The following is an 18,656-nucleotide window of genomic DNA, read 5'->3' as shown; positions in this document are numbered from 1 at the left end:
AAACTGGACACAAAGCACAGTAAATCAGTTAGCACTTTACCCTTTGTGAGGGACTACAGTGGCCTTTGGAGACGCACTATTGTCAGCCTTTATTTGCCAGCGTGAGTCACCCAGCCTCCTGGTGGATTAAGTGCTTTTAAACTAAATTGCATGCCATGTCCAATTAAAGTACTGGTTGTGCACCCTTTGGGAGATGTAAAGTAACCAAGTCACTTAATACAGCATTGGCTGATTACAGAGAAAGAAAGGTCACGCAAATTTATCGACTCATTCGCAGCACAATAGTCCTTCAGCCTGTTCCGATTGTAGCCTCCCGCTTTCAGGAAGAGCGCTGTGTCCGACTCCGAGAGGCGTCGTGCTTGATATTGATACTGCAGTGCCCTGCAGGGCTGAGCTGAGCCAAACGGAGCAGCCCTGACGTCCGGAGGATGTCACACCGCAGTGCTCCCGGCCAGCCCGGCCCTGGCTCTAGTGTCTGTGTGTGCCCTGCGACTGACTGGTGTCCCGTCCAGGGTGTATCCTGCCTTGCACCCATTGCTGGCCAGGATAGGCTCCGGCTCCCTGACAGCACTTAATTGGAAGAAGTGGTTACAATGTGAATACTCAGATGGCACAGAGACCCCCTTTTGTCTTCTGGAAAACCTATAATATAGGCATATGGCTCAGATGACTTTATTTTCTGAATTAAAGTCTACAGAAGATTGTTGCTCTTTATATACCTAATTCATTTGAATAATTACTTACTCTGTAGAGGGATCAGTGTTCCTGGGTCAATACCTTAGACCATGCACGGTGTTAATTTCTGCGGCATGGTTTTGTTAATAAAAAAACCGTGCGCACAGCAGTGAAGAAATTAGAAAGCATTGGCTGCTTGCTTTTGTCAGGGCTTATTGTGAAATGACTTGAACACTTAGAAGACATAAGCCAACACAAATAGACTGTGCCTTGTCCTGCCTTAGGAAAAAAAGAATCGGAGTTCCATATATAGAATCACACCCCAGGGGTGTTCATGTAGGACTAAATTATGTCTAGTAAATGGGAAACTATACAGTACTAGAGAACATGACAGGTTGACACACACACACAAAAAGGTGTGAGAGTACTGGGAACATAGAGTTTGCAGATCATATCTACCATGAAGAACAATGTATTTTTTTAAAGGGCCATATACAGTCAATGATGGGGTTTTTGTAAAGTAAAACACTAATTACCAGTAAGTATCTTGTAAATGTTGTGCCAGACAGCAGTGGGACAGTGATTAGTGAGCAAAATTAAGTCTGCAGACACCTTCACCTCCTCCTTTCCTAATTTGCACCCAAGCGGACTTACTGTCATTTATAGTTTCCACAGATATTGCCGTTTCAGAGGATGGTAACCGTCTTCAAACCAAACCACTGGTGTCAACTTGACATGAGCAAGTTAATTAAGTTTCAGTGCAGGGAGTAGAGCATATATACCTTTCCTGTCATAGTTATACTGTAGCTCAGTAAGATTGGTCATTTCACCAGTTTTTCCGAAATTGGAAAACTGTACATTAAGAAAATGTGTCTTTCGGTGCTTTTTTCTTTTCCTGGTTACCTGGCGTTGGGTCCTCAATGCACAGCAGATCAGTGGCTGCGCACACCTGCTGCTACCTGGTGTGAGAGGAAACGCTGCCCTCTGCCTGATACACCTCAGCTCTCCAGAAGAGCCACCTGCCCAGCCCAGCCCTGGCGCTGCCCAGGGGCCCCTGTGCTCTTAAAGGAGGGTGGCGCCTCAGTTTGCTCTCGCCTTAGGGCACAAGGACAGAACCAGAGTCAAGGCTTCACAGGTCAGGCATGGAAGTGACCAGCTGCTGGAAGTCAAATCCACGACACGTGCTTGACCAGTCCCTCCGAAATCGCTCCAGGGCTCTTCCTCACACAGACCCTTGTCCAGGAGTGGGCTGGAGGGCCAGTCTCGTCCCCTTGGTGTGATAGCAGGGGTCTGGATCCATGCAGTCCCAGCCTTCCTCAAATGTTGCCCCCATTCTGCCTGGCACCAGAACAGAGGCCGGATCTGTCCAAAGCCAGGAGACCATTGACTTTCTCTCTGAATATATGTATATACACTGTATCTTCCTAGAAATACGCTGCTCTCTTTAGATCAAGAATTAAAGCACCAGGTAAGGGCCATCCGGGCATGACTGCGAGCCGGCGAACATGTGAAAGCAGCAGAACTTTTCTTCTGCAAGTTCACTGCAGCCACACACCGCATGACAGGCCTGCGCTTTGTGCTTCTGAAGGAATATTCCCGAAAGGGCGGACGTTATCTCTCTCTCTCCTTTTGAATGTTTCAGAAATTATGCCCCGGCCCCATTCCCTCCCCGCTGCACGAGATAAAACACTGTCATTTCCAATTCAGGGACGGCGCGGGAGATAATGCACAAGAGCGCAGGAGAAGCGAGAGGAGATGAGATTTTCCTCCTTCCCTTGAAAGAGCACTGCAGGCGTCAGCACTTTCTTTCTCGGCTTGTTTGCTGATGGGGGTGGGGGTCACTCCGAACACCTGGGGTGGGAATCGAGGGATCGGGGCTCCACCAGGCTCAGCTCAGAGGGCTCGAGTACGCCTCACACTTGGTGCCATCGAGCCTGTAAAGCAGAGGTGATTATCTGCTTATGGAGGAACCCCCAAAGAAACTGGGGTGCATGATACCCAAGCAGGTATGGAGCCACATTTACTCGTTCATGCTTCCTCATTTAACAACAACCAAACCAGCTCGATGGGCTGAATGGCCTCTATGCGTTTGTAACCCACTGTCAGCAGTTAATTAACCCCAGGATCTCATCCAGCTGTTTCTCGAAGGGAGCCGAGGTGTTGGCTCCATCAATGCGGCTGAGGAGCTTGTTCCACTCTCTCACGAGCAAAGCCACAAGATTTTAAATGGATAGGAATTTGACCCTTTCCAAAAAAAGTGAAGTTTGCCGCACTGGTATGTCTTGCTGAACATATGCATATGGACCCTAACCCTGTAGATAACAAAATCAGTTTCAAAACTCTCTTATTACAGTCGGCCACTATCCTCAACTTATAATGCATAACTTTAGGAGCACAAATCACCAGAACTTTTAGGCAAAGAAAAAAGATGATTGTTATTTGCTTAGTCAGTTTTTTTTTATTCAAAGCCTCCATCTTCAGTGGTTTCGAGATGAAGTGTGGCCACACGTCATACCTCCGGTCCAGCACAGCCAGCTTTCATCGGCTGCTGAAGACAATACCTGTACCACAGAGTGCTGGTCTGCTCTTTACAATCGTGCACCTGAAGACCCTCCTGAAGACACACCTGAGCACCCGCCAAACTTAACAGCATGGGTGGCGTTCCAGATCACAGCCCTGGAGGACACTGACAGGTTCAGCCCAGGGGACATCTTCCAGAAATGACAAAAGTCTTTTTGACATATTCAAGCCCAAATCCCCAACTATGTTATTGAATGGGATTCTGTCACATCCACTAAGAACTGACTGAGCAGGGGGTTCAGGGATCATGAAGGTACATCACGAGCAAGATTTCTGGAGCAGCATCCTCTTGCTTGTGATGCCATGTTGCGCAGCCTCGGCTCTCCTGCCTCTCCGTGCTGGATCTCAGTGAGGCTGCGCTGCTCCTCTGTTCAGCACCCTGCACGGCGCTGCTCGAGGAGACCAGGTCTCTCTGCAGGGACCAGAGCAGCGGCACTAGGGAACGGGAGTATCAGAACCGGCTGTGAAAGGACAGACAGCTTTGGGCTTTCTCACCAGGGACTGAAGCCTGCCATCGTTCTGAACTGCAGTGCTGTAACAGCAGCGATTTAGGATTTAGTATTCTACTGCTTGAACTGTTTTGGGGTGCTTTTGGGGTTTCTTTAAAATAATACGCAACGCCAAAGATGTATCTGTACATCTTTTAAAACCCATTATTCATGAGGAGGGGAAACTAGTAAAGACACAAGGCAGAATGGTGCAGCACCTCTGCCCAGCAGCGCTTCTGTGCCGCTGCAGGTTTAGAGTAGAGCAGTCACCCTTCTTTCACAAGCTCAGAGAGCTCTCTTCCCTTCCCCTCTGATCAATTCCACTTCCATCACTGCCGTGGCCCTCCTCCGTTCTGAACTGCAGCGCGTTATTTATCATGATTTAGCAGCGCTGTGTCACAAAAAATGCATTTCTCACGCACAGTGCTGATGTGGCAGCTTTGCCGCTAATGAGGGAAATCAAGCCCGGAGCCAGACTGCGGCGGGGCGGCCCGCTTGCGAGGGGTAGACGAGGGGTGCTCAGAAAGGCGTGGAATTGCCTCCATCAGCCCAGGCCCAGCCCCTTCTCTCACGGAGGAGTCCCGGCAGCAGGGAGCACCAGAGAGTGGGAGAAGGGTGAGGAACAAGGAGGCGGCTGGGACCATCCTGTCTGATGAGGAATTAGCAGCCTAGTGATTTGCAACCAGCCATCTCTTCGAGGACAGCTGGGTCGGTTACTCCAGAGAGGGCCACAGTTACATGCACCAGGAAGTGTCCGATTTTAAGGTGCCATTTAATCTGATAAACCAATAGAAAGGAAACAGCAATCCTGAGACTCATTCATACAGCGGGACATTTCCTGGCACAGACTGTGAGGAGCAGCATGTGCAGAGGTACAGTACAGCCACAGCATCTCACCCGGGACTTGAACCCGTGACTGCTGGCTCAGGCCCCAGAGCACTGACCATGCCGCCATATCTCCCCTGAAGTGCTCTAACTGGGCATTCTCACACAAATGCCTGTTCGGTGTTTTCTTGCGAGAATGAATTACTTCTTTCTTTTTGTTTCGTGCTTTGAATTAGTGGAGGAGTTTGTGTTTATAACAGATACTAACTGCTGCTTTGTCAGCAACAGGGCTTCCAGCTTTAAAGCAACACCATGACATAAATGCACAAGGTGCTATATTACTGAGATCAGTGATGTTCTAGATCACTATCATGGAGATAGATAATGCAGTAAGTGATTAGGACTGGGTTTGTTACTAGGATTGTGAGTTCATGACCCTGACACAGGAAATGTTGAAAGGGAAAATACACATTCCTTCTGTCCACTGATTCTGGCATATTAATGTATGTGCTCCAGAGGGGATTAGCTCTTCAATCTGGATTGACGCTCCTAAAGTTAACTTTAACACAGCACCAGATTCCTGGGAAACAGTTGCTTTTCCATTCTGCAGTTAAACATGACAATTCTGGTTAGGTTGGCTGCACCTCTTGGGGTTCCTGCTACTGACTGAAACAATTCACTATTTTAATAAAACAGTACTGAAAGTGCAAGGGTTTAGGTAATAAAAATCTATACAAATAGACCATTTATAACGTCTCCTCGGTATGTAAACCTGTGGCACGCGGGCTTTTACAGCAGTAAAAGCTTTTATTAAAGGAGAGGACACTCATTTCGTTGAACACGTTGCATTTTACTGTATGTCGTGATGTTCCCTGGCTTCAGGTATGAACTCTGAAGGTAGATGGTACAGGTTTGTCGGCCCGTTTTCCAAAATGATTTCTGGAAAAGGCAGTTCTGCACATCTGTCTTCTGTGCCCTTTATCAGGCGCGGGTTCCGCTGACTGAAAAGGCAGATCGAACTGAATTCAAAAATAACTGGATGCAGACAGACTTTAACAAAACCGGGCAGTTTATCCCAGCAGCTGCTGTCAGATATCGATTCTGTGGAAGTGCTAAAAATCGCATTGCCACTACAGGAAAATAAAAAAGAAATATACCGTGCTCTCGCGCGTTGCACACTGAAATACCTCAAATATGTCTTGAGAAAAATGATGTTTTTTCATGAGTTCATTTTAGGCCTTAACGTGCCAGTTTCCATGGATTCATATATTTTATCACCCTTCCAAATATGTATACAAGGTCATGAGTTATAATCCCACTATTAACACCCCCCTCCCACACACACACACAAACCAAATGACCGTGCAATTACAGTATGTGATTTAGGGAAAAGGCTTATATATAAGTATATATATACTGTATATAATTGGCGTGAATGAGCACCCTAAATTGGAGAGCGTGTTTTTTTAGGAAAGGGAATGGTTTCAGAATGAATTCATTATTTTCCTATTTGCACAGCAATGCAGTGTACCCAGCAGCACGTGTGCGCCGGGATGAACAGTGCGCGGCTGAGCCAAGACACACTGCGGAACAGATTTTTCCAGAGCTACATCCCGCTTGGAATTGTCACATTTCTTTTTCACTGGTCCCTATTATCCCCGAGACGGACCAGCGTCCTCCCTGGGGTGTGCCCTGCCTAGAGCCCGGTGCTTGCTGGGATAGGCACCGGCTGCCCTGAATAGGATGAAACGGTTAGAAAATTCAAAGATGGCGGGTTTCGAGGAAACGGCCTTTTCGGAACCAGTTGCTAAGCCTACACGTAAAGTAGGTCATCCAGGAGACACGTGTGTACGTTTGGAGCGACGTTGAGACTAGACGTGCACGCGTTGCGTCTCCGGCATGGTAGGCTGAAATACTGTCCACTTCGTGAGAAGAGCTGGAGAATGAAAACTTACCCCACCGGTGTTTATTTACTTCCCTGATCTTTCTCAGAGACGGAGCGCAGACCTTTGATAACACTCCACGCGCCGGGGGGGCGCTGCTCTGGATGATGGCCGGATGTTCGGAGGATCCCTGCACGTTTTACAGCAGCTTGTAAACTTTCTTTATGAAAGGAAGGGAATTTAAATGACCCCTAGTCCCGCGAAGCTCCCCCATAGTGAGTTAACAGTCATAGCTACTGTACGTGCGTTACCAGATCCCAGTCAATTTGTGACCGATGGGTACAATCAGTATTGCCTAAGCAAATAAAATAAAATTAACATGAAACAAAACAAAAAATAAAAATAAAATAAAATCTACAGACATTTACAACAAAGACATATCATACAATATTTACATATACTGTAAACATATGGGGAGACAGACTCACTGTTCCTCAGGCTGTGACAGGAGATCACATACTGGGCTGCCAGTTCAACTGAGTTCCCTCCTCCCTCTCCCAGTAGGATTGGGACCCGTTGTGATTCAGGCAGCTGTGGGAACTCTGGGATTAGATTTCTGAATTTAGGGAAGAATGTTTCTCTAATCCCAGAATATTGGATCCCAGTTTCTCTCCACATTGGACCTGCCCTCACTGTGCCGTTGGCCACACAAACACAACACAACACAACACTGCTTAAAAGAGTATGGTTTCAAAGCAGCGGTGCGTTCTGAGGCAGTTGCCAGCAGTGGACAATTTCTGTGGAGCAGCGCGGCAGAACAGCAGCTCAGTTTGGAGGTGTCCAATCCAGCTGGCCGCTGCCCTTCATCCCCATCGTCGTCTTCATCATCGGAAGCTATAGAGGGATCCGGCAGGACCGTGCTCTGCCGTGGAACTGCGTGCGCAGGAAGCAGTCAGGAGTTGTGTGGAAGAGCTGGATATCCGGACAGGACTGAGACAGGGGGCCCCTGCCAATATTGGCTGTACGTGATGGAGCCGCAGCTCAGAGACGGCGTTGCTCTGCTCTTGCCATTTAGAAAGGCGATGGGACGTTCCCCACGGGACACAGAGGGGACCCACATCTACCTCCCAAGGCACTTCAGACGACAGGTTCTGAAATGGGAATCAACCTCGCGGCTGACAAACGCTGACACACCGTGAGGCTGAGCTAATTGTGCAGGTGTCTTGGTATTAGAGTGGTATTTGAATGAGTGGAGTAGCATACAGAGGCTGCTTATCACAGTTCACTTCCTTCATGGATGGAAAAGCAGTTATTGTGGAGACCCTGGCACATGCAGCTCCTGTGCCTCACACTGGGGTATTGTTATATCCTCTGCCACTGTGGTGCATTCCCCCCAAAAATCAAGCACAGCAGTCCGATAACATCGTGCATCTTGATGCTGCATTACCTAGGTTTCCCATATTCCCTCAAACCCGATCAGTGCAAAAAAGCCTGGAGGGAGGGGTAAAATCATTGTACCTCGTTATCGCCTCTCTCTCAATGCGCTGTGACTGTTACACTTATTAGATTAACAACGGGCAATCTGTGATCTGAACAGAAGCGTCCATGTTTTTCAGATCAGAGCCTGGAAAGTGTTTGTTCGTATCCTGCTCTCTCTGGCTGTAGTGTGGATTAGTTCAGCTCTGCATGCAAACCCCAGGGTGATTACACGCTTAATAGCTTCAGATCGCTAGGAAATTAGACCACCATGCATCACATAAGACTACAACTCCTTGGAGCTAGAAGCAAAGATCCTTTTTATGGCACATTCAGCACACTGGTTTTGATTTAAAATCTGCACAGTAGTTACTCTAATTGCCACAGAGTGGCGCTGCACACTTTACATCAAATCTTCAGTATTACACTAAACTGAACCAAATCTGGTCAACGTAACGTCAATATTTTTCAACATTCTTTTCTATACTGGGCACTAACCTTGATTCTGTGTTTAAATTGTGGCTGCCTGACTGCGAGATCCCTGCAAGCTCACAGATTGTGGGCAAGTTCTCAGGCCCCAGAACCCCAGCAGCTTGAGTCAATTGTGTGGTTGTGCGCCGATGGAAATCCTGGTCACCGCTGGTAAATGAGGTAGACCAGACTGGATCCAATAACCTCAGTACTGCAGGCCCCCAACTCATCCACCCGAGAGCGTAGGGTTTGGCTGCTCTATAGACAGTTTTAAAGTTGTACCAAAGAGCACTGGGTTTTACAACCCCGTTTATAGCAGACTACCGTAAAGCTCCCCTCCCCCAAACCGAGCTCTAAGACTATTTCGATGTGAATTTCCCTGTTTATCATTAGCTTTGCAGCTTTGCAGCTTTGCGATGCCCGTGCTTAATACAAGGCTGAATATAACATTAGGCCAAGCAATGAAATCTCGGAAACGGTTTAAAATAATTATGCAAATTAATTAGATTGAAATGTACAGCAGGGTTTTTCAGCCACAATAAACACGGGGAGGTAATGTGTTGGTTTTTTTTTGCTGTGTTTTTGAGAATCGTGATTATTCCCAGTGCTGGCTTTCTTAATCAGCCCTGCAGACGGAGTGAGTCAAGGAGGGTGATGTTAGGATCTGGCTGGTAGCTGTGCCCCTTCTCAGGAAACAGGCCTGTGTGATCAGTGATGTTTCTGGAAAACACAGCTGCTGGTCACGCCATCAATTGTTTTTCTAAACCAATTCAAAAGCGACGCCCTTTGCATTTGTCTATTTTTTTTTTAAGTTAAAAGGGCATTTCCCTTCTACAGGACTCAGGAGCCCAAACATGAACTTACCTTTAAACATTCTGGGACCTACAAGTCAGAACTGAGAGGAACCGTGTTTCTCCATTACTCCTTGGAAGTCTGGAACCAACTGGTCAGCTTGTCTGGCCAAGAGGATCTCTGGTCCCGTCAGTCAGGCTGAAGGGAATCGCAGGGCTGGTAAGCCACCGATATCCGAAATGTAAACTGACCTCAATATACTGTTCCTCAGTGATAGAGAAAGTTACTATTAAAGTAGTAAACTGTTACAGTGACAACTACTTGTGTAAGGAATCATTTGTTTTCAAATGAATAAGAAGTTGGAGCAAATTCCTTTGAAGAAGAATTACAGTAACTGTGCCACACAGAACTCTGTAACTGCAGAGTTTCTTGACCCACAGAGCGAAGTTCTGTCTCTGCTGGAGGTTTCAGCAGGACTTTTCTACCCTGAAAACAATAAACTGTTCCCACTCACCAAGAGTCAAACAGGAAGCCAATAAAAACCAGGACACAAGAAATTAGCACAATTATATTTCTTTTATTAGATATCCCATCAAAGTTTTTTTTTTGTGACTTAACCATCCCTCATCTTAGTCTCAAGGATTTCATATCACTTTATGGAATTATTCATCAAATTTCAAATGTCCTTTTTTCCCCCACATTCAATCTACACCTGTTATGGAAGAGCTATCTTGCAAACCCGAGACATGCCTGATCAAAGGGAAGCAAGGTTAGCGAAAAAGAAATAAAAGAAGTACGAGCACTTTCAAAAAATTCTCTCTCCCATTCAATCATCAGAAGCCACCCCATCACACACCCGCCTCACCTGCCCCGACCCACCCCGCCTCGTAACTGCCCCTCTCTGACACGGTCAATCTGAATTGTGACACCATGGGCCTCTCACAGTAAAGCAACTGCTGAAAATATTTGTGCATGGATAGTTTTCATCTGGAATCTCAGGAAGGTGATTGAAAAAGCGCTGGAGCTAATTCTAATTTCTTTCCACAAGGTGTAATCAAAGCCCTCTGTCCCACCTCACAGCCCACAGCGGCTCCTGTCTCTGCATTATCATCTCCCCCCTGCTATGTCATGAGAAAGCCACGGCGCTAAGGGCTGAGGTGCACCATGAACTGCAAGAACTTCGATTTAGGAGCCCTAGGAAGTCCTGGATGTTGGAAGTCTGTAACAGTAGGAGTGTAGTTTTCCCTTTTGTTTTTAAAAACCTAAGCTCAGCGGTTCTGAAGGGAGCCTGCAGATGTAAATGTGTGTCTAACCCACCTGCCCACAATCGCTCCAGTCACTCCAATACTCCTCCATCGCCAATAAAGCCTTTCTACAGCTCTCTAGACACCACGGAAAATCCCCTCACTACTACCGCTGCCCTGTTGCAGTGGGGAAAAAACTCCTCACGCCAACGTTGTGCTTTCAGAAAAATCAATCATGTGTTGACCTGTCCGCCCTGTATGTGGTCAGTCTCTCGGGTACCAACAGGTGCAGCTCGTCCCCACGGCCAGTGGCCTCCACACCTCCACCCCCGAGATTTCCAGGACTAGACAGTGTTCAAAACTGTATTTAAAAAATATTTTCTGCTGCTGTGTGAAAGACTGAAACATGATAGAGGCTCATTCCAGAAAAGAGGTAGTAATTGTGTCACGTGTGCCGATGCCTCAGACATACTGGACAAACCCTCCTGTCCCACAGAAGGCCTGGGTGTGGACACACACAGGTGTGGGCTGAAGGATGACCTTTCCCTTAAACCTGGGCCACACACACACACACACACACACACACACACACACACACACACACACACACACACACACACACACACACACACACACACACACACACACACACACACACACACACACACACACACACACACACACACACACACACACACACACACCATGACCGTCACATGGGAGCTGCAGAGAAACAGAAGGTGAAAAGGGGAATGAAGAGAAGCGATGAGCCAGCGATCTCCACTGAACTGGCGAAGATGAGCTGTTTTCCCTTCATGGTCACCCGACTCTCTCTCAGAGGGTGATGGCTGTGCAGAGCCCCCCTAAACAGGCAGAGGTGACTGCAGTGAGCACACAGGATCTTCTCCCATTAAAGACCCGGTCAGGGCAGGAGGAAGGCCACCGTTTGCTGGAGCTCTGAGCAGAGTGCCACAGAGACCACACCCAACAGCACAAGACATGAGAAAGAGGAAATGTCCCTTAGCTAAGCAGCACTAAGATGAAGTTCATCTCCTTTCTGGACACCAGTTGAAAGAAACGACTGGATACAGAGCAAATACCACAAGACACCACACAAGAGGAAGCCTCCTTGCATGCAGATGAAGAGAACGTACTTCACTAAAGACTTATGCTACAGCATTTTTACTGTGCATTTTGCATTGTTTTCAAAGTGCAGCAGGATGGTTTCCCCTGTTCAGTATTGCACCCCAAAAACTGTAATTACCGTAGATACAGAGTCTCAGAGCAGTACAGACTCTGCTCCCCTTTACACTCCAGCTGGGAGATGAAGTACCTGTCCTGAGCTCAGATGCCCAACGTGGACAAAAAACCTTCAGCTAGTGTCCTCTCAGCCCCCAGACAAAAACAGCAAAGACTATTCATCTTTAAACAGTGCCAAAAGCAGGGACCTTTTGCACTTCTGCCTGTAGCATCTTTGAAAAGCTGCACATTGGCAGGAACTCAGGTTCATTCTCATTGTTTTTGTGGTAGGACTATGTCAGAAATATGCTACTCATCTCACAATACGATCCTCTAATGCCCCGATAACATCCCTTCATCAAGTTTCAGTACCTCAGAGCCACGCTGTCTGCTCTCAGTCCGATATGCAGAGAAGGTTATTCCCTGCAATCTGCTCTCAGGATTTGGCCTGTAATTCAGAAATCATTGAGGACAGGAAATCCCTGTGGTTCGGGGATACTCCATGCCGGAAGGCTCTGGGAATTATTAGGATGCCCCCGCTGGCCAGTACAACAAACACACAAGGGAAAACCCTGGAAAACTGAGCCGGTGGGAGTGGAAGACAAGCTCACCAGGCTCTGAAACAAGGAGTCGCCCTGTAACCACGTGGCAAAAGAAGACAAACAACATATGAAGGTAAAGGGGACCGACCGTATTTCACACACCGAGACTTGATGTGTTTTCTAAAACTGTTTAGGTTAACCAATGTCTCCAAATTGTCCCCTGTATTTATATATGTATACGGTTGTGGATGTGCACGTGTATGAGTATTTGTATGAGTGTATGTATGTGTGTTAATACACGTATGTGATGGGGTGGTATCCCATCCCGGCTGTTTCCTGCCTTGTGCCCATCCTCTGCCAGCGAACCGTGACCCTATACTGGGCTGAACAGTAATTTAAAATGCACAGGACGACGGCTCAGAATCCCTGTCAGTTTAAGCGATGCCACGGGGCCAGAAGGGAAACCTTCCCAGAATCCCCGTCAGTGAAACCTCAGAGACTTCGAGGGTTTTAAACGTCAACCTCTTGAGACAGCATCTTCAAAATCGATTGAGCCTTAAACGGAGGACGCAGGTCTGCCAGAGCCGCGCTGTTGTGTGATTCTTCCTCAGGAGAGCAGGCCTGACATCACCGTGAGGCTGGGGGAGCTCCCCTGTGTGGCTGAACGAGTAGGCGTGACAAGGTGCTGGAAGCGCCGAGCATCGCGGCAGCTGCCTTATTAGCGGGCGAACTTGAAGCTTTTTACTCTTCAACAGCTGTGCAATTCGGGGGGGGGGGGGGTTGCTTCTTTGCTCTTTCTTCACAGAAGCTCTTCCTGCCAATTACTAACCCTTCCTGCGTGACTCCCAGGATGCCTTGGACGAAGGCATTAAACAGCCAGCGCAGCTCGTGACAGCGACTGGGATCTTGAGTCTCGGGCTGAGAGGAGAAGCAAGGTTGGTTCTCTGATGGCAATCCTACCAGGCACATTCTGATATTTATAGAAAGTGTGAAACACAGGAGACGTTCTGTCAGTACAGAAGAGTATTTTGCCCTACACAAGGTGAAGGGCTTGAAGATCCAAGAAGCCTACTGGAATATACATATATGGAGGCAATATATAGTAGTGTTCCCCTTAGAGGGGTTACGTCCCAAAGTGTGAAGCAACACTACGTACTCCTATTTCTCGCATCCAGCTGTGTGAAAGGGTACGGTCTGCATTCGCTGGCGGACTGTGGGAGAGTTTTGTTTTCTCAGCTTGCTGAACTAACCCATTGCATGCTTTCTCTTTAACTGGGAGTACTGAACAGTACAGTGTTTCCACATATTCATGCTTTTAATCACAGTGCTTTACATTTGCACCCCTTTACACAGCTGCGTCAATCCGAGTGAAGCACTCTGCTCAAGGGGACAAGAGCAGCGCTCCACCTGGGATCTTCCAGTTCCCAGTCCAGAGGCCTGAGCAGTGCGCCTCAGTGCTGCCCCACTTCTATGAAAGAAGTGCTGTTGCCAAGGGAGTTTTTTCCAGGAACTTGAAATAAAAATACTGATACTGTATGAGGTGTAGAGGATCTAAAGCATAATAATTTAGACAGAGAGACAGAGAGGTAGAGAGAGACAGAAGGGCTGCAGCTCAGGAGATCAACACTCACAACCGCTGTACAGCGGAAGAGCTAGTTGTGAGAAGCCTGTGCTCAGGGGAAAGTCATTTTTCAGCTAATTGGTTTACATGTTGTGTTTATTTGTCCTTGATCATGTGCAATACATCTTTGTAAACTAATCACGTGTACTTTGTGGCCTAGCTGGAGTCACCTAACGATTAACTCACAAGAAAAACAACTCAGTGCATAATTTCTACCGCATTCAGAAAATATTAAAACGCATGCAGCACCAATAACCGGCCAGACCCATGAATGACATGGGGAGTCAAAAGTACACATCTTCAGTTCGATTTTACCATTTTAAATAAGTGCAGAAATTGGAGCCTAAAATTGTGCTGGCGATAAATAACACCATGGCAGGAACCCACCAGTTGTTTGATATGATCAAACGCAATCATTCGACTGACCAACAGTTATGCACGATAGCTCAAGTAGAGAGCTGCATCAGCATGCGTAGGCTGCAAAGGAACAAGTAAGGGTTTAGTCCATGTCGAACCCACAGCCGAAACATTTGTTTTCCCTTCTCTTTTCAGCTTGGAACAAACCTTTACTTGTTCCTTTGCAGTTATGCACGATGCTGTATACCACATTTGGATGTGTTCCAGAATGCCATATGCGCTTGGTGGCTTAGTCAGTACAGCCAAGCATTCTTTCACAGGGACACAGGCCCTGCTCTTCATCCCCCACCTCAGAGATTACCTTTATCATTAATCAGGGTCCCGCTGAGCAGAAGCAATAGGCGTTACTTAGGCTGAGATTTTGGCTTTGATAGCCAGCAATGAATGTTCATGAATCATTCTGCATGCGCGTTTATCTAACAAATGGCCTATCTGGGATGGCTTCTTCTAATTAACGCCAAGCTGCTCTTGCAGTCAGCGCAGAACCACCGCAAGAACAGCAATGCAGAAAAGATGGTAACAGCCAGTGCATAAAGGACGACCCTCCCCTTTTTGGGATTACAAAGTCAATTAGCCTCTTCACCTTTCAGGCACTGGGGCATACATCACCACTGACACTTCCGTAACACACTGCAGAAGCACATTTAACACTGAAAAGGCACCAATGTCAGCTGCCTCTGTGTTGTTTTCATGGCAATAGGACACTAAGATGTAGGCAATTAGAAACTGGGATTTCAATGCTCAGCAGTGACAAGGGAAAGAGAAGACACAGAAATCAAATATGGACAGTTTTCATTAGACCACGCACTTATCTAGAGGGGCTATAGTACGTGTGGGGGTGGATTTGAGAAGCACAGGCAGGAAAGTCTGCGCTGATGATTACAGTAAAACTGATCTCTCCGACGATACCTCGGTTTTCATGCCTTCCTCTACTGCCTTTGCCGTTGAAGGAAACATTGTAAGTGAGCCGATACTATAGATACTGCACACAGTGCAGATCTCCACTGGACCAGGCCATGCTGAAAAGGTACCTTGAGCTTACAGACGTGGGATGGACTATCTTTGTAGCAGGGTCAAATTTCGTTTACCAATAACAGATCTATAGAGGCATGAAAGGACCACCATTTACAAACAGTGGTGCAACACGGTTCTCAAGTGATTCTAAGGGCCATTCTTTAGATGCGCCCCTTGGCTTTTATTTCACAGAGAACCTGTTCAGTAAAGCAAGCACCAACTAGCCATAAAAGGACAACGCGGGGACCTGCGGAGCACATCTCCGATGTCCAAGAGCGGCAGAACTGCATGCCTTCAGCCAGCACGCAACACTTTAGGGCAGTTTATAAATTCCCAACAGGGAGTGACTATGTTCAGATTTTCAGACCCATCCACCAGCTGCGTTGAGGTCGACCGAGTCTGAAGGGGGCTTCCGAGTTTCTCCCGTTTCCAACGCTGGAAAGTTTCTTCCTCCCCCCTCTCCTCTCCTCTCCAGTGTGTCTGGCTCACCAGCCTACGGAATATGACCCTTCCCTTTGCTCACATCCGGTCGCGACGAATTTCCAATGAGTCTGTCCACCTGAAATTAAAATTCCGCGATCGCAGTAATCACAGCTTCACGGGCCCGCCGCACTCCCTGCCTTATTGCCCGCAACTCCTGCAACCTCATGCACATAAAGTTTAAGCCCTTTATGAGAAAACAGAAATATTTGTTCAGCCTTAATGTATCCCAAGCAGTGAGCCTCAATGCGTACGCTTACAACAGGAAGTGCAAAACCATTTTCCTCAAAAAGAAAGGCTGGGGAGCCATAATAATGAACTCTGACAATTACACTTCGAGCTGCTGTCTCGTTGTGGGGCCCGTAGTGAAAATCCAACTCATTTTGAAAGGCTGGGAACTCCATCAGTCTTCCAAGTCTGCTCAATGTCTTTCTGTGCTGCTGGGGGAAGGAGGTGGGGGGGGCATTCTGGCTTGCATTCAAAACAGAAGCTTGTTTTTCCTGTTGTTTTTCCAAAGCAGGGCCTGAAACTCCGCACTCATAAAACGAAACTATTACAAAACATCTAATCCGACAAACCGGCCTCGACAAGGAGGATTAGGTTAGTCGATCTGATCCGCCCGGGGTGGGTGGGGTAGTTGGGGGGGACAGCACTTGCCTCGGCCTTGTGTTCCTGCTGCAGCAGCACGGGACGGGAGCCGGTCGCTGGGACAGCATTGCTGGAAGCATCCACAGCGCTAATCCGACCGAGCAGCGCTGCCAGGCAGGACTAATCTAATCAACCAGCTCCGAAACTCCAAGGCCTCTCAAAGGCAGCTGCAGGTGGGCACACACAGACAGTAGTAATCCACTTGGCCATGGAAAGGAGGAGAGGGATTTTCTCCCAGGCTGTTGAACGAGAGAGGAATGCAGAAGCAGGAGAGGCTCTGCTTCCAGAGCAGTTAATCCCCTGGCATTCCAACAAGGACCTCATTAGAGTGATTAGTCATCTAGCTGCTCCCACTACTTCCAAAGTCTAACAGGCACTGGTGCCCTACTTAGCTAGCTCAGAGACATGGTGGTTAGCACTGCTGTCTGTGGGGGGTCTACATGGTCTCCTCAGGTTTGCACAGGTTTTTGCCAGGTGCCCACTTTTTCATCCCTCCTCCTAAAGACACTCAGCCTATGACCGATTATTCATAATAGTCTCTTTCTAGAGGGGTTTCAGGGGGATTTCATCCTAGGGGCACAACAGGGGCTGAAGAAAAGCCAACAGGATCTCCATGTGCCAAAGGCCTTTTTCAACAACAGAGCAGGACTGGAGGAGCACATTGGACACCCAGAGGGGCCTCATTTCAGCCTAGAGAGCAGGAGGGTCTTCAAAACACAAGAAAGGAGTTTTGGCCAAACTAGTTTTTAGTTAATTGATACCCAGACCACAGTGGTTTCTTGAAAGAAGCCAGGCCATGGGCTTCAACAGCATGACTGTCTAGCTTGTTCCACACCTCCACAACCACTTGTATAAAGAACTGCCTCCTGTTCCCAGTTTTAAAATCTCTTCCGCTTATTTTCCACTTATGTCCTCTGGTTTGTGTTTCACTGTTCATTTTTAAGACGTCCACTGGGTGACTTGACTGAGGAATTTGAATACTTGTATCAGGTGGCCTCGTTCTCTTCTCTGTCCAAGTCTAAAACAGTCTGCTCCTTCTGCCTATCTGGTTGCTCTTATTTAGCTGAATTCCAGAGCAGCAATGACTTTTCTATCTCAGTGACCAACACTGTACACAGTATTCTAAATGATGCCTTACTAGCGCATTATACAATATTGACATAACATTTTATTTAAAATCACTAACTATACATCCTAGCATTCTCACTGCCTTTTTAATTGCTTCCCATATTGCCCAGCAAATGTCAATGATGTGTCAACTTAAACACCTCCGTCTTACTCATAAATACCTCTTCTACCTCAGCACCTCCTATTAAGTATTAATAGCTTATATTTGTACCGCCTGCATGCGGAGCCCTGCACTGGTCTACATCAAACGTTGTCTGGCAGGTGTTTTCCCAGTCGAGAATTTCATCAAAATTCTTTCTGAATTTCGTTTGCGTCTCCCACACTCGGAAGGAGCGATCCAGTCCCCAGTCGGGCGGCGGGGTGCTGGGTTCCCCAGGAGCCACTGGAGGGGAGTCCAGGAGTCTGGATGGGCCGGCTACCTCCTCTCTCTGTCCTTCTAGCACCACTGCGAACGGCACCCTTCCACTTCCGCTCTTCGGCATCAAATCACATTCAACTCATGTCAACCAAAACAAACATTTTAACCCAGTGGCTAAAATTCCACACTCATATTTTAGTAAAACAGTAAGTCTCTGCAAACCCATAAACCACAATCTGCAGCCATTAAATTCTCAGGCCCGTTTCAGCCTCCAGCCCAATAAAACCAGCCAGACTTACGGCACCCGTGTGGTCTGGAACTTTAAGACGAATTAAGAGACTCTCCGATCTTCGTCTTCCTTCCTTTTCACTCTATGAGAAGCATGGATATATCTCCAAGCCTTTGAAACTGCAAAGCAGCCACTAACCAACCAGAAGCACAATAAACGTTCCTCGTGAAAGCGAATTAAAATCCCTACAATTATGCAATCATCCAAAAGTATCAAAATAAAGACTTGCATCACTGAGCTGACCTGTCAGAGCTTGGTTTACAAGAGCCACAAAATCACTGCTTCACAACCATTTGAAAAACTCACTGCTACTACAAAACCAATTTAACACACTCACATGAGCACACCACAGGAATGAGCCAAAAGTAATAACACCCATAAATCCAGTGGTAATAAAAGAAGGAATAATTCCACTATGCTTGCTTTTCTGTGGGAAAAAAAAGATGTGTTTAAAGGCAGGATTCCCCAGTGGGTAGCACAAGTTAT

This window comes from Lepisosteus platostomus, chromosome 3 (genome assembly GCF_059453375.1).
Source record: "Lepisosteus platostomus isolate fLepPlt1 chromosome 3, fLepPlt1.hap1, whole genome shotgun sequence".
In the NCBI taxonomy this organism is placed as follows: Eukaryota; Metazoa; Chordata; class Actinopteri; order Semionotiformes; family Lepisosteidae; genus Lepisosteus; species Lepisosteus platostomus.
This window is presented reverse-complemented; position numbering follows the sequence as displayed.